General features: G+C 45.7%; 1 protein-coding gene across 1 annotated transcript in view; it reads left to right on the plus strand.

The window, feature by feature from the left end:
• Positions 1-17592, plus strand: part of ANO2 (anoctamin 2) — a 326751-nt gene that overhangs the window by 239082 nt on the left and 70077 nt on the right. The window lies entirely within an intron of this gene.

Raw genomic sequence — 17592 nt, forward strand, 5'->3', positions numbered from 1 at the left:
CTCAGGATCAAGAAAGGCTTTTGTTACCAGAGTAAACCATCCCTGGTCTGGCTCTGAAAGGAGCCAGTTCTCTGTCTCTGGATTGCTCCAGATTCCATTAAATTGGAGTTTAGCAATCAATCAGATCCTGCTACTATTTATTTTATGAAGTGGCTGCTATGTGCCGAGTACCGGGCTGGGGCTTCCATGTAGCCAGGTCATTTAATCATTTGAAAGAGAAAGACTCAGAATTTATCTTTACATGATCTATGAGGGAAAGATTTATTAAGCAAATGAGTAGTATATGCAAGATTGCCAGGGGAGATTTTAAACTACTTCAAGAAGTGGACAAACTGCTTCTGAGAGGCTCACCAGGGCTTCAGAGATACTCCCTTACGTGGCATTAAAAAGCAAAACTCAGCTGAGTAAATTTAAAAAGCCTTATTTGCTTTATTCAGCGACTCATGAATATGGTAGCACCTAGCATCTAAACTGCCAGGTAGAAAGGAGCTCCAAAGAGCTGTACAAAATGAAAGGCTTTTCTAGGCTGAAGGGGACAGAAAAGGAGGTTACTAGCAAAGAGTAGATTGTTTAAAGCAAGATCTTTGCGGGGCAGGGGGTCTGTCAGATGGCTTATCTCACTAGTGCTGATCAGGAAATTCCAGACCGACTGGTTAAGATTGCATTCCGGGGAGAGGCTGAAACTGCAGTCAGATTAGGTATTAAGTCTTGGCTTGGTGACATGGGCATAGCATAAGAGGCTCCATTTTGGCCTGTTGTCTCTTTTTTTAACAGTGAAAAATAGATCTAGGAGACAGTCCAATGGGAAGGCCGTGCAGTGGGAAGGACCCAAGGCAGAAAGTCAACAGAACCAGCTTCCATTTATGGTTCTGCGCCATGTATCCACCACTGCATAATGCCATCTACTTCCCATTTCTCCACCTTGTCTTCAGAGATAGTATAGCTTTTCTCAAGCTTCACTAAAGGTACTGAACAGGGTGCATAGTGTGCCTCCTTTTGTGTAAAAGAGGGAGAAAATGCAAATAAATGTGCACATGCATTTATTTGTACTTCTGTATTCATAAGGCATCCTATAAGCTTGGTCAGGAAATTCATAATAGCGGTTCTGTCTAGGAAATGAGAGCCAGACAGATAAGAGGAAAAGTGGACTTGGATAAGAGGAAAACTCTTCACCTTGGATACATTGGGGTGTTTTGAACCACTGGAGCACATTACCTATTTAAAAATTAAATTCATGGAAAAACCTTCCTGAAATTCAGAAGTGGTATTATATAGAACTTCCAAACAAAAGGAAAGTTATGGCATCATCTGCTCTAAGATTCTAAGTGCTCTGGAATTATCTTTGAAATCATTCACTTCTATTAATTTTTTAAATGTTTTTAAATTTATTTTTGAGAGACAGAGAGAGACAGTGTGAACAGGAGAGGGTCAGAGAGAGAGGGAGACACAGAATCTGAAGCAGGCTACAGGCTCTGAGCTAGCTGTCAGCACAGAGCCTGATGCAGGGCTCAAACCCACAAACCGTGAGATCATGACCTGAGCTAAAGTCAGACGCTTAACTGACTGAGCCACCCAGGCGCCCCTGAAGTTGTTCACTTCTAGACTCTTGCTCCAAGTGGATGTTATTCCTCATTGCCAGGTCATTTGGCAGAAATTTTCTTATTGTATTGTATTGTATGTATGTATTTATTATTATAGTTTATTGTCAAGTTGATTTCCATACAAGTGCCCCCCTCCATGCCCATCACCCACTTTCCCCCCTCCCTCACCCCCCATCAACCCTCAATTTGTTCTCAGTATTTAAGAGTCTCTTATGGTTTGCCTCCCTCCCTCTCCTTAACTATTAGAAATTTTCGATGTATTGGGTCTCTGCTACTTTCTCTGCTTCCTCAGAAGGTACTTGTATATAAACACACACACACGCACGCACACACACACACACACACACACACACACACACACACACAACATAGAGAAAGCTGACTCCCTTACATGAGGTACTGACATCCAGGAATCATCCACACTAGGCCCAAATCTAACCTGAAAGAAAATGAGCTGAGCAGCATTTATTTGAGGAACTTGATTCTTCAACCCAAGGATTATGCTTTTTAAATCCATGTCATCAGAAGAGCACAGAGTATAGAACATGGAAAGGCCTCTGTTATCCTTCACAGCCCCTGCCTCTGTGAGGCATGAACAGTCTTCCCGAGAATGCACTGACAACACAACGTGTCATGTGCATGGACCACAATTACAGAGTTAGACTTGGCCTTTTTCCCCCAGTGTCATAAAGTTGGTACATTTTTACATATCCTTAGCTAGGAGGATGGGCAGCCTGGTCATGGGTTTAGCTTCTGCTCAGCTGATTGCCTCTTGGTTCTGTGGAAACCCCAGGAGATGCCACAGAGAATCCGGAGTGTGGGGAATCCAGTCATAGCTTGAAGAGTCACCTGACTTAGAGAGGAAGTGTGGAGGAAGCCTTTAGGGGCTGTCCTTTCCAGCCAACCCCCACCAGGAGGAGACACCCAAGCAGTGTCATGCACAGTGATGTGTGTGCAAGCGCATGTCCTGCAACAGGCATGGTGGGAGTTTCCGAGGTGGCAGGAGTGACTGGGCAGTGTTTTCCAAGCTCCTTGGTGTATTCTGGTTGGCCAACCAGTGTGTTGCTGCAAGAGCTTGAGAAAAAGTTAAAATGTGGGGTGAGAAAACATAGCCCATCTGGTGACGTCCCTGAAATGGAGAGGGAGAGATTTCTAGGACGTGGGCTTGGCAAAATATGGTCAGAGTAAAGAAAACCGTTGAATGTGTCTCCATGCTTTCAAGTACTGTTGGTGTTACTTGTGCTATGTTGTTCTTCCTTCCAAGGGGATATTTGGGGAAAATTGTGTAGATCCCAGAGTTGAACTTCCAAACAAACGCAAGCTGCAGCCAACTCTGGCACTGCAGATGGCCATGTTCCTAGTGTGGCTTTTGAGAAGTGTTTCTTTTTGCTCAACTCCATCTATCTCCTCTGCCTTGATACACGCACATGCAACTACAAACATACACAAACACTTGCATGTGCATATGCATGCATGTGCGTGCACGCATGCATGTGTGTGCACAGAGTTCCTTCCTTTGCAAAAGATATGGGCAATCCTCTCTCCATTCTAGAGCAAATCCTTTTGAAGGTGAAGACTATTGTAATGATATTTTAATCTATTTGTACTGTTTGCTAATAAATTTAAAAGTATCATCGTGAACAAATTTGAGGCAGTTGCTAAGGCCAGACCTTTGTGCTATAACACTTTTGGGGCCTCTAACAATGCCTACTCAGTGCTTTTGGGGACTCAGCAAATGTTTGCAGATGATGATTGTGACTTTGAAGAGTCCCCATATTTCTTGAATTTCTCAAATGAAATGTGGAAGGGCATCCCTGGCATAGGAGGGGAAGGTAGATGTTTTTCCTCATCTCTCCACTCTTTTGCAGTTGTGTACCTTCCTTGGGAGCAAACCTGTATGTTCAAAGAACCCCTTTCTGAGGGCAAGTGTGGTTCTGAGTGAGCAGACACCTGCTATGTAGGACAGTCACCTCCCCAGAGAGGGGGAGTTTGGGGTGTGGGAGAATGCACAGAAGTAGCCACCTGTGGTCCCAGACCCACGGCTGCTTTTAACATCCTATAGAACCCACCCATTTCCTCCATTCTGCCTCAGTTCCCCATGGGTCAAGTGGGACCAGGAATACTCGCCTCACATTGTTGCCAAGAGAATTGTTTTAAATGCATGTGTTATTAGAACATTTTAGATATGCACAGAAATGGAGGAGACAGTGGAGTGAACCTCCAGATCCCCTTACCCATCTTCAAGAGTTATCAACTCATGCTCAGCTTGTTATTTCTACCTCCATTTGTGGCTTCTTCCCCGCTACTACCCCCCAACACCATAACATAGGCACCCAAGGGAAAGAAACAATGGCATCAAAGTACCTTCTAGAGTCCCTAACAGGTAGTAAATGCTTAAGAAATGTCTCTGGAATCTGAACTTATGATAATACGAGCTTTAGAAGTATTATCTCTTGGGTGGTGAGGGGGAGGTGGCTAGATGCCATGCTATTTCTTGTTGCCTTACAGTGAGAAGACCTAGTGGTAGGTCAAGTGACTTGTCTAAGGTCATGTAGCCACCAGAGATTATGAAACCACCCCATCCCCAGGTTCCTGGTCTCCCACATCCCACATATGTGCTCCTAGCTCCATGCTGCTGCCTCCATGTTGATTTTTCCTTTTGGCTATCTTCTTAGAGAGGAATAAGAGACTTGAAAATTTTTATGTGGGCTTACAGTTTAAAGAGAACCTGTTTATGGGGCTATAATAATCACTTATCCATGGACACAATTCCTTACTGTGTTGAAGGATCAGCAAATCCAGTTTAATTAATTCATCAGACACTTAGAGTGTAACCTTTGCCTCGATCTCCAGAAAGCAGAAGATGACTAAGAGATGGTCGTAGCTCTTAGGGTACTCACAGTCTTACATGCACAGAGACACACAGAAAACCAGGCAGAACAAAGTGTCTCTGTCAACAGCATGAACTGAGGGCCAAGGGCACAGCAAGGAAGTCTATGTAGCTACCAAGCACTGTCTCCATAAAGGATTACCAAGACTGCCAAAAATTCTGCTACCCTGGCACTGTGGCAGTATGCTTTGCTTTTATCCTATTCTAAAAGCTGACTACTACATTTAAGGAAATCCCTGTAATCTTTCTATGAAGCAAGAGACCTTACTGGGTTCGTTTCCCAGACCACTGCAAGAGGAATGGTTCCACCAGTAGAAATACTATCTATCAATCTGTTCTTTAGTATTAGTATTATCCACCATGAAAGTTGAGGTCAACTATAAAGAATTAGCTCACTTTAGAGTGAGGAGCCCTGGTCCGCACAGACCACCCTCACTTCTGACATAGATCGCGAGTCTGGTGAACCCTGTACCTCCCTTTTTGGTGACTTGCTGGAAGATGACTTGCTGTAAGGACTCACAGAACTCATCAAAAGCTGTTATATTCAAGGCAGATTATTTCAAGGAAAGGATATGCCAAGGAATGAAGTGTGTTGGGTAGAGTCCAAGAAAGTACCGAACACGGAACTTGTGGCATCCTCTCCCCATGGGGTTGGCGCACTGTTACTTTCTCAGCATCAGTGTGTGACAATACTCACAAAATGTTTCTCATCAGGGTAATTCCCCAGAGCTTTGGTGTCTAGAGTTTTTATTAGGGCTTGATCATCTATACCACCTGCATGGCTGATCCTTAGTCTCCAGCCTGTATAGGGGTAGAACTGATGCTGTGCAGCCCAGAGACCCCATCATAAATCACATTATCATACTGTCTGGTGGCCAAATATTCCACACAAACAAAGACACTCCCACCAGTATGGCATTCTAAGCAGCAAAGGGCAAAGAGCAGACTTCTTTTTGGTTAAGGTTAATTACTACACAACCACCAAAGGGTCTTCATTTGTAGAAATATCAGTGGCCAGCTTTGGGGGGAGCCTGAAGCTTCAGGAGAAGAAAGGAGATGGATATAATAATAAGCATAGTTCTGAAAATTAGTTTACTTTTTCAAGGTAAAATTTGGTAGTGAGGAATTTAAACAGTGTTTTTTTTTTCCTTCTCACTCCTGAATGGTCACACAGCAAGTAAATGGCAGAGCTGGGGCTAGAACCTCAGTCAGTAGTGCTTCCTCAACATAAACGGATGGTGATGTGAGCCGTCCATCTACTCGAGGGCAGCCTGTGTGTAGCTCCCTGATTCTTTCCTCCCCACACTCAAGAAGGATGGAGAGGGGCCCTGGGTAGTTCAGTTGGTTAAGGGTCCAACTCTTGATTTTGGCTCAGGTCATGATCTCACCATGGTAAGATTGAGCCCCCTGTCTGGCTCTGTGCTGAATGTGGAGCCCTCCCCCCTCCCTCTCTCCTTCTCCCCCTGCCTCCCTCCCCTGCTTACATGCTTGCTCTCTCTCTCTCTCTCTCTCTCTCTCTCCAAAAAGAAAGGAAAAAAAGGAGGGAGAGAAGTCAACAGGGGTAATTTGAAACCCTCTTTCCTTCCCTTTTGTCTTCCCTCCTTCTTTCCCAGAAGTATTTGTTGAAGATGCAGTGAAATGAATGGAAAGAAGGGAGAGAAAGCAAGAGTAATGAAGGAGACTCCTTGTTTCTATTAGGCATCTGTGTCCCTGTAGCTTTGTTCCAGGTTTCCTGCCATTTTCAAGGGGGTACATTTACCTCCCCTCCTCTGTCTCAGTCTTCACTGTTTTTATATCAGAAATAATCAAAATATAATGCATCCTCCATAAATTCTTATTGGGCTCATGCAGGATCCCATAGAGCCTTGGTTGCCCTTTGTCAGGGTCTGGAGATAGAAGAGTGAGTGGTGGAGAGGTCAGGAGAGAGCAAGCTCTTATGTTAAGCTATGCATTTTTTCCCCCTAAATAAAGGGATGCCCTGTGCATGACCTGGGAGCCAACTGCAACCACTCTTAGGGGTTAAGCATTTGGGATAACTTGAGCTCATTGGAAAAACAAAACAAAACAAAACCCTTAGCCTGTGACATAGGGAAGTGGCTGTACCCTGTGGTACAGAGAAGGGAGCCTGGTTGAAGCAGCTGAGGCTGCAGATTTCCGGACAGTCATTGCCCAACAATGCAGTGAGTCAGGGCCTGGAGTGCATGGAGGTGACGTGTGTTGATTCCCTGGGTCAGAGGTGGGGGGGCAGGGATGTGGGGCAGGCTGCAGAGTGGAGGGGCTTCCCCCAGGTGGACACAGAACTGTGTCACCCTTGGCTTCTGATTCTTGGCTGCAGGTAGGGAGAGGCAGGGTCCAGTACCTCCTTCTGAAGCAGTGAGTAAAATCTCTTCTGGGCACAGGGCGTGCATGTCTGGCTTGGTCCTGCCAGTCTTCTTTCTCTTTTCCAGGAAGAGAACTATGAGGAAGATAGAAAGAGACCCTTAAGTACAGATAGATCTCTCTAATGCTGAAGCTGGCGATTGAGAGGCTGAGCGTTGAAAGCAAGGCCATTGTCCTGCCAGCCCAACAGTAGCATCCACAGTGGAAGGTATGAGGCTAGACTAACCAGGAAGATATGTGCTTGCCCTGGGCCAGTCACAGTTTAAGACTCTGAGCCAGGAGACAGGATGAGAAGGTTCCAGTGAATGTGCAACACTCACTTGCAGGTGAAACCCATCACTTCCATGAGGTCTAATAGCCCCTTACCCTCTGTGTTTCTTGGAGAAGCCCCATAGCTCAGGGGAGGGAACAGAGGTGAAAGACCCATTGGAGAAAAACACCTTCAAGATTCAAGGGATGGTTTGTTGATTGGCATTAGGTGAAATCATTATTTGTTGACTAAAGAAAAAAATACTACCTTGCTGGGGGGCAGAAGCCCTGGGTTGTGATCTTAGATCAGTAAGGGTATAAAGCAACTATTGTCAAACTGCCATGGGACTGGTAGTTGGCCACCAAAGAAGTTTCATGGTCAGCTGGGTCTGTGAATGCTGGCTTAGGCAGAGATACTTCAGGTCTTCCAGAGCCTCTGGCATGCATTGGCCTATTACATTTCCTAAAAGAGAGAGAAGTTGTGCACATGGAATATCCAGTGTTCTTAAGGGCACAGTGTGGGGGATGCAGGAAAGATGAAAAAAGAACACTTATTTGGAATCATTCAAATCTAGATTAAAATTCCAGCTCAGTGACTTAAAAATGTACTAGCATAACCCTGGTCAAGTAACTAATCTTCTTGGGTCCTAATTTCCTTAGGTGTAAAATAGGTCTAATAATTCCTATTTCATGAAGTTATTGTGAGGAATTAATGAGATCAGATATATAAAGTATCCTGAAAAGTGCCTGTAACATAGTAAGCACACAGTAAAGGATGGTGAGTGGGTTAGTGGATGGATGGATGGATGGATGAGTGAGTGGATGGATGGGTAACTGGGTGGATAGATGGGTGGGTGAAGAAATGGATGGATGGATAGATGGGAGACTGGGCAAATGGATGGATGGATAGATGGGTGAATGGGTGGGTGGATGGATGGATGGATGGATGGATGGGTGGGTGGGTGGACAGTAAAGGATGGATGGGTGGATGAGTAGGTGGATGGATGAATGGATGGATGGGTAGATGGGTGGATGGATGATAAGCACACAGAAAAGGATGAATGCATGAGTGAATGGATGGATGGATGAGTGAATGGATGGATAGGTAGACAGGTGAGTGGGTGGGTGGATGGATGGATGGATGGATGGATGAGTGGGTAGATGGATGGATGGGTGATGGATGGTAAGCACACAGTAAAGGATGGATGGATGGGTGAATGGATGGATGGATGTGTGACTGAATGGATGGGTGGATAGATAGGTGGGTGGGTATACGGCTGGATGGGTGGATACATGAGTGGGTGGATGGATGGGTCGATGGAAAGAACAATTAGTTTTGGACCACTACTTTAGCTAAGCAGAGTTACTATTCTGGGGTACTCCCAGACCACAAAACATGATTGTGTGTGTATGTGTGTGTGTATGCTCACATGTGTATACTAGCAGTCATTCATGCATTTTCCTGAGTCCTCTCTGAAGACAGAAAAGCTAGCAACACTTCCCCCATGCTTCCATGGCATCCTGGGCACAGCCACATCCCAGCAACTACTCCACTGCCCTCAAGTGTTTGCCCATCTGTCTCTGTCATGACAGTAAGAGTCTTAGAGCACAGCACAGTCCCTGTACACATTAGATGCTCACTAAATGATTTCAAAAGGAATTGTTAGCACCTCCTCTCAGTAGTCTGGCAGCTGCAACTACACCATTGGCATCTGAGAGGCCTGACCCCACCAGCCTTTTAATGTGTTGTAACCTTTCTTGATTGTCAAAAGCAAATCCTTTGAACTGAGTGCTGATTGGGAGCTAACAGGGCTGATGACAAAGTCTGTATATTGGTGAGATGATGGCAGGAGGTACAGAAGTACAGTGGGTCTGCTGATAGCAGCAGGTGCCAGGTCCTTCCCTTCTCCACCACATGGCCTGGTTGTGGTCAGTACAGCAGCTCCTGTGTGTCAGCTTGGATTCATGATGGAAGCCCAGTTTACGCTCCCATGCTGGGACCTGCATGCACTTAGTCCACCCAGTAGCCCTCTGTGGGCGGAACCCTGTCCTGGGCCTTTTGGCATTAGTAGCAATAGAGGAAGCTGGGCAGAGACCATCTGTGCATTCAACCACAGAGGAGCAATCCTCTCCCTTCCTCCTCCATTTCCTCCCCTTTCTAGATTTTTCTTCCTGTCTTTTGCACCACTCCTCTGTGCCAGAGCCTGGTGAGCCATGCCAAGGACATTACTTTCTGTTATGGTCCTGTGGCTCTGTCCAGGACATCCTCAGCCCAGCAGGACAGAGCCAGCTCCTGGTCACAGAGGGCACCAAAGCCAAAGGAAAAGCATGCATGGCGGGGGCAGGCTCTCACCTCACTCACAGTCCATATGGAAGGTGACATCCCTTGTATGGGTTATTTCACTTTTTAACTTCCGAACAGGATGTGTTTTAGTGGCTCTGGGTGTGTCTACAGGAGGTGCCAGGGCCAAGGTTGGTGTTTATTGTTATCCTGAAGCATAACGGAAGATACTGCCCTTGCCCAGGGCCCCCAGGTTTGAGGAAGATCTAGGAAGTACTTCTAGGTGTCTTACCCAGTTTTCCTTGCTAGGGTTCCTTTTCATTTGTTCTGATCCCTGTTTTTAATAAAGAGGAATAGCAACTAACCACTGTTGTCTACTAGTTAACAAAATCTGAAACCAAATCAACAAACATTGCAGGCTCAAGTTCAGTGTCCCTAAATACCACAGTGCGAGTTAATTACAGTGCCTTTTTGCCAGTTTACTATTATTGCAAGTTCCTGAACAATTGTTTCTCATGCAGACCAAGTTATAAACACTAGTTTAAATGTATGCAATCGAATAGTCTAACTGTGGTATGAGGGTAACACCCCTGTCTTTGGCTTGAGGCCAGAACTTATTGATATTGTTACTAAATGAACAAAGTGCCCTTTCTCAGAAGAGTAAAGGTCAGTATTTACTCAGTTACACATGAAATCTTTCAAAGGGCATGATCTTTAAATAAACGTTACCAACACCGTTCTGAGTGTCATTTTTTTTTCCACTGAGAAATCTGTGACATCCGCTTTTGAATGGAGGGCAGGGACCATCCCTTAATTTGGTGTCTATTAAGCTGCTCTGCACCTAGTGGGTAATTTTAAAGCTCAATAAGTAAGGTAACTTTTACAAATGGAGTCAGATAACCAACTTCTGTCTAGATCTTCTCTGAAATGTCCAACAAATGGTTTGAAAACCACACTGGGCCTCAGCTGCTGGCCTTCCAACCATGGCTGATGCCTAGGAGGTGTGCTCCCCTCTAGTTCTTGCCAACACAGCGCAGTAGACCTGAAATTTATCCCCACACTCTAGTGTGATGGGCACCTGCTCCGTCCCTGCAGTCAGGCTGTGAGTGGGCGAGGAGGGCACGGATGGGTGCCATTTGGCAACTTGGCTGGGCCGACAGTGCCACTGACATGACACATTCTGTGTGGACACTCTGCTTATGAGGGAATTGTCTCCAAGCTTGCTTCCACACTGTGAGCTCCTCTCTGAGACTGATCACAGTGGGCAAGCCACAGGCATATGGGCCTTGGAGCAAAAACAGCAAGGGAGAGGTGAGTCTTGAGTATTTCCCAAATTGGGCTGATCTACAGCATCACCCATGAGACATTTTCAAAAACCGTTTCTTTCACCCCTGCAAGATTCTTTTTTTAATGTTTTTTATTTATTTTTGAGAGACAGAGAGAGACAACACAAGTGGGGGAGGGTCAGAGATAGAGGGAGACACAGAATCTGAAGCAGGCTCTGAGCTGTCAGCCCAGAGCCCGACATGGGGCTTGAACCCACGAACCATGAGATCGTGACCTGAGCTGAAGTTGGACGCTTACCCGACTGAACCATCCAGGCGCCCCCCACCCCCACCCCGCCTCCCCACTCCCTTTGCCCAGATTCTGATTGAGTAGATCTGGGCCTTGGCCAGGAACTGGTGCAGTTTGAAAAGCTCCCCAGGTGGTTGTGATGATTAGCTGACATGGGAGCCGGTGACATCAGCCTGGGTGTTCCATTCCAGCCTCACCTCTGCATAGTAGTGCTTATCTTCTCTTTGGCTTGAGCATCTGCTAGAGGATGAGCCCCCAGCCCTCTCCTGTCCAGTCTCCTGCTCCAGTCAGGACCTACTTCCCAACCCCCTGCCCACTCCAGCACCATGAGCTTTGGATACCTACCTAGACCATCATCACAATGCAGAGGGAATAGATACAGTTAGGGATGCAGAGCCATATGTGTTTGGTAGGAAAAAGATAAGAATGAGGAGTATGGAGCCTGAAGAAAGCAAGAATAAGGGGGGATTTCATGAAGAACTTCAGTTTGTAAACAAATGTTCTGCAGATCGATTCTCTTCTTCTGGGGGCTAGAATATCCGGAAAGGGTCCAAACTGAAACTAGAGGCTTGTAGGATATGTTAAGATATAATATATCACCTAAGGGGATGAGACACAACCAGGAGGAGCTAAGTGTGGCTGCAGAGTCTTTGTCACAGAGATCTTCCTGATTAGCATAGGATGACTCAGGGCCTCCTAGCCTGGAGGCAGGAAGATGGGTCAGAACACTTCTGGGCATCAGTCACAGGCTGAATCTCTTCCCTGTACTGTTTTCCACAAGAAAAGCTGTCCTCGTTGGCACATGCCCATGAGACGTGCACTTGACTATTTTTCTTAAAATGTTGAAAAGTCACCATGAACCCTTTTGCATTCCCCCCTTTAGGTCTTGGCACTGGTGTGTAACTTGAGGCAGTCACACAGCTCTGTTTTGTGTGCTCCTCTCATGTGAAACTAAATTTGGTGCACTCCAAGATTAAATACTTGGACCCAACTTGGCGAGCAGAGAACACTACCAACATGAGCTAGGCTGCTGTTTGCAAACTGATATTCACCCATTGAATCCTACTTGCATGTGAACTCCATGGGCCAGGCTGACCTCAGCATCAGAAATCCAGTGTGGAACTAGATACAGAACCTGCCTGCCCTCAGGGAGCTTATGTTTTCCTGAAGGAGATAGAGAGGAGATAAATAAGCAAGATAACTTCAGATAGTGAAGAGATGTGACTGAGAATGGAAAGGGCCAGGGGATGGACTGGGGCACTGGGACGTACCTCGTGGGGGGAGGGGTGCCAGAACTGAGAACAAGAGTGTGAGCAGAGGGCCCAGCTGGGGAAAGAGGTCAGAGAGGAGTCTGACAAAAGTCTTGGAGTAGAAACCAGCTGACATGTTCAGCGAACAAGAAGGAAGCCAAAGGACTGAAATGGAGTAAGTAAGGGATCTAATGGTAAGAAACGAAGTTTGAGAAGAGCCAGAACCCAGATCATGCCAGCCTTGGAGTCTGGCACAGGGTTTAAATGTATTCTAAGTCCATGGTCATTTGGCTTAAGGCCTTTGTGTGATGTTCTAGCTGAGGTTATATATTAAGGCCTCACATATGGTGCTAGTGGAGGGAGCTGATGACTTCAGCTCAGACTCCCTTCTTTTACAGGCAAGGAGACCTGCCAGGGGGTCAGTATAGAAGGGTGTTCCATTGAGAGAGTGAGTGAGGAGGGGCTGTCTCCAATCTACGCAGGGCACACAGAGGAACAGTGAGCACGAGGGTCAGGGAGAGAGGAGCTCAGCCTCGCACTGGAACTCAGGAAGGCCAAGGAAGCAGGCTGGGAAACAGAGAAATGAAGCAGCAAGCTGTGTGGGGAGCCCAAGAGGGCAGAGTAAGCAGGCTGGACCTCAGGACGGGAGACAGGGAGCCAGAGTCTGTTTTTCTATGTCTGCTGGGTAAACCAAGCAGTGGGAGGATTAAAGAATGTTTTCCATTTTAGCCACAAATTACACTGCATTCAGCCCTGGGCTTCAGGCATGCCTGTAGACTTAGGTGCTGTGCCACGTGATTGCCTCATGCTCCGTTGCCAAGACTTCCCTCCTAGATTGAGGCCCCGTCCCTAAAAATCTTTCTCTACCTCTAGGTCCTCTAATGGCTCCAGGCATTCAGCCATAGGGCTGAGGGGCAAGAACTGTAAGCTCATCCCAAGAGGCTTTGTGTGCTGGGACTGTGGGGAGCAAGACCAGTTGGGGGTGGGGGGTGCTTGGGCTCAGTGAAAGAGGGACATGAACTTAAAAGCTGGCCTTACTCTTCTGGTCAGGCCATGAAGGTTTCCTGGAGAAGGAGCTATTTTCAGAAAGAGAACTAAAGAGAGAGAAATGGTAAAGTTGGTGGGATCTCTGTTCCTAAAGTAGATGTTTTTGAGAGTTCTTGAGTGCTCACCCAGCAGAGGGAACATTGAGCAGCTATGTCTGAGAGCTAGGGGCACCACAATGGCAGAACAAGGCCACACAGGATGGTCGTGTAGCTCTGGAACAGGAAGAGTGGCCCCTCGGTCTGAGCTGTAGGAAGTATTGCCCAAAGCGCATTGGGGTTCCTTCACTACTTTGACAAGGAAACTTCACCTGATATGTTCCATTCATGGCCAAAGTCCCTGGTAGATGAAGCCACAGTAATGATGTTAGTGATATTAGGTAACAAATACTGGGTTCTTGCTGTGTGCCAGGCATACACCCATACAGATTCCCATGTGTTACCTCATTTCATCTTCACAGAAGCTGCCTTGTATGATTGTCACTGTTTTCAGTCTCATTTATAGACTCACCCTATGGCTTAGTAATTCCATGACTTTGTAGTTACCTAAGTTAAATGAAAACCTATATTCACACCAAAACCCGTCCACCAGTACTTACAATGGCTTTATTCATAATCATAAGAAGGTAGAAACAATCCAAACATCTCTCCGCTGCTGATGGGTAGGTGGCCTTGCCACATCCATACAATGAAACACTACTCAGCAATGAAATGGAACAGACTACTAGGAATGCCACAGAGATAAATCTCAACTGCTGTGTAATGAGTGAAGGAAGTCAGACCCCAAAGACTCCATACTGTTGGAGATTACTTATATGGCATCCTGGAAAAGGCAAAAACTAAAGGGACACATGTCAGGTCATTCGAGGAGCTGGGGATCAGAGAGATGGACTCCTAAAGGGACACGGGGGGAATATTGAGCGAATGGTAATTATTCCTTGTCCTGATTGTGGCTTTGGCTACATGGCGGTATATGTTTATCACAACTCATGGAGCTGCACACTAGTAAGGTGAATTTTGTTTTATGCAAATTATACCTTAATTAAAAATGAAAAAACAACTCAGGGATGATTGGCTGCTTTTCAAAGCTGCTCTCCAAGGATTTTGTTTAAATAGTATTCTCACCTGCTATAGTGTCTGTGCTCCCATTTCTAACTACTCAGTCTGCCAAAAGGGCACCTTTTTGGTTTCAAGTGAATATCGCTGCAGCACTATTTGCTGTTTGGAGACCAGAAGTAGGAGCCACAACTCAGGGACAAAGACCTAAGACAGCAGAGACAAAGAAACAAACACAGACAACAGCTAGGCTCATATCTTAACAATAGAGACATCAGCTAAGTGCTTCCTAGTCTTTTGATACCTTTGATATCACCGTGAAGCTGATGAGATCTTACTTTTGTATGCCACTGCCTTATAGCTTACAAAGTTCTCACAAGGCATTCACTCCTGATCCACACAATGCCTCTGCCACTTAGGTGGGACAAGTATTGCCATCTCTGTTGTTAAAAGAAGAGGTAGGTACTGAGAGTTCTCACCTCTGTGTGCAGGTGCACCAGCTTGGCCCTCTCCATAGGCTGGGTAATCAATCTAAGACACATGATAATTTGGTGTGATATTACTATTTTACAAATAAAGAATATAATTGCTTTATAGATGACAATTCTGAGGTTCTTGGAATTTCCCAAAGAGCCTTGACTAGTAAATATTAGAGCCAAGAGTTAAACTCAGATATTCAGGTTCTAGGCCTACTTCTCTTTTTCATATCCCACATTCTGGTGATGGGACTTTTCTGCATAGAGCATTTGAATTAATGGCATTTTGCCATGAATCTTCACCTCTTTAATGTGCCACTAAGTGGCGAGTTGTAGTTAGTTTCTAGTTATTATACACAGAGGGTGTTTTACTCACTGTCATTTTTACTAGTAACTTTGGGGGCAATCTGCAATCTTTCTCTGGGCTCTTGTGTTTGTATAGTTGTTTGAGTGTATGAGAACTGTGTCAACGTTGGAAGCTATGACTTCCAGAGAAAAAAGGGCTCATCAGTGTACACATGTGATGGGAGGTGACTTTTCAACAAACATCAGAACATATATATCAAAATGAGTATTTTTCTTTCAGATAGTTGTTTGGAGAAGATATCCAATTCCATTGCTTTATGTATCATTTTTATGCAAAATAGTAATACCAGGTTCCTTACCAGAATTAGCCCCAAAATCCTTTGCCTTGTTTCCTTGGTGGTCTCTGAGCTCCTGGGCAGGGCCAAGCCTTCTCCCCTCTGTGTTCTCAGGTACCCAGTCCAGAGCACGGCCCTCCAGAGTGCTCAGACTGTGTTTGTTGAATGAAACTGAACCAAAATTCATTTTCCAGAACAGAGTTGTCATTACTTGGTGGAGGCTGGTCCACAGACATCTCATCCCCCCTTGACCTTTAGCCTGAAAAACATGGATAACCATCTGGCAGGAAATCTTCGCCAGAACTATCTCAGATGCCTGACTTTGTCCATAGGTTTATTAGTCATTCTCTACAATAGTACTTTCTTTGAGCCCATTTCACCACAGCCATGTTTCCTGCTCCTTGACTTGTACTTCCCTTTCTGCTATTTCTTCCAGTGACTTTCCAGCTATGCCCTGAGGGCCACTCTGAGTGTCCTTACACCATCATTGACTGGTTTTTCTCAGTCCTTCCCCTCACATCACAGACCATGTATAAGTTTACCTACCCCTCCTTGCCCTGCTCCTTACTCAGGAACCCCACTGGGGAGGAACTGGTCCTCATGGAACCTATAACTAGAATTTTCCTTGATCACCACTGATATTTCAGAACACCCCTGGTTTGCTGTGGTTTAAGGCAGAACTTCTTATCTCTAGGCCAGAGAGCAAGAAAAGAGAATTATCAAAACCTTCCCTGCACTCAAGGGGCCTCAGAAAGAGCCTGCCATGTTCCACCATATTTCCATTCAGAATCTCTATCATTCATCCTCAGTTTTTCTCATCACAGTCTCAACGTAAAATATCACTGGTGTGAGTGGAACTAAGAATTAACACTGAAGGAGAAAAGTAAATGAATGCTACTCCCTCTTAATGTTGGCCTAATTGAGAATATGAACAAGTCTTGTTCCAGTCCTAATAGGAATAAGTTTATATGCCCCCACCTGTTCAGAATGGTCACAACCTGTAGTTACTTACCTCTTCTCACTGTGTGATGGAAAGTCTGCTGGGCCTGGCATTTAAAGCCTAGTTTGTATCATGCCATCTATGACAGATGAGGATCACTTACTGTGTCATCTAGGAATGACTGTGCTAATCACTGAATGGCTTCTGCCCTAACCCTCACTTCTACCCCCATTTATTGACCTGCTTGGCCCTGTGCTCAGTTCCAATGTGCCGTGAGAAAGACACACACTGTTCCTTTCTCAAGTTGCCCTCAGTCTCGCTCCTTAGATAACCCTCTCTCCCAAATGGCAAATGATTCCTGAAGCTTTTTGGTGTGGGTGTCCCTTCTGTGTCATTAGACTGTGAGCCTTCCAGGGCAGTGATCATATAACTTTTTTCTGTCTTTTCACCATGCCTGGAACTGGGGTCTGCACACAGTGGGTGCCCACTCGTTTTTAAAAAGAAGTCTTTTAGGCCAGGAGGGCCCTTAGCCTACAGTACAGGCTCTCACAGGCTAGATGGCACTGTTGCTAGAGCCAAAGCAGGTGTGTAGGAGGGAGGAGAAAATAGAGCAGGAGGCCCTGGACTGTTCACTTGCTGAGTTTGACTCAGACATGTTGCAGAGACACAGGGGAACTCCTGCTCGCCAGCATGGAGTGCTTTGCTGTTCTAGGACATCTTCACCAATGTGGCTTCAGAGGGTCTTCCCCACAACCTTGGTCGTAGGCAGGACACTGCACCAATTCTAATTTTATAGTACAGCAGCTCAGAGGAATCAAGTGCCAGGCAGAAGTTAATTGCAGCTAATCAGTACAGATGTCCTCCATTCATACCTCATTGGCATCTCCCTGCCAACGTGGGCCCTCAGAGTTCTCCCAAGGACAGACTGTGGCCAGTGGCATGGTGCTCCCAGGAGAGTGGTCTGGGTGAACTGGACCCAGTCAGTCTGAGGGGAAAAAGTGGGGTTTGCAGACAGACTGACTACAAAGCATCAGCCAAACCTCTGCCTCAAAATGTTTGCTTTTGTGACCAGGGGAGAGCACAGTCATTTCGGAGGAAGCAAATGATCACATATACAGTTTCTTTGAAGAACAGCAGTTGTTGGTAATTTGTACACTTACTAGGATCTATGGTGAATGGTTGATTTTTTTTATTTAATGAATGATTTATTT

The sequence above is a fragment of the Suricata suricatta genome, chromosome 10 (genome assembly GCF_006229205.1).
Source record: "Suricata suricatta isolate VVHF042 chromosome 10, meerkat_22Aug2017_6uvM2_HiC, whole genome shotgun sequence".
NCBI lineage: Eukaryota > Metazoa > Chordata > Mammalia > Carnivora > Herpestidae > Suricata > Suricata suricatta.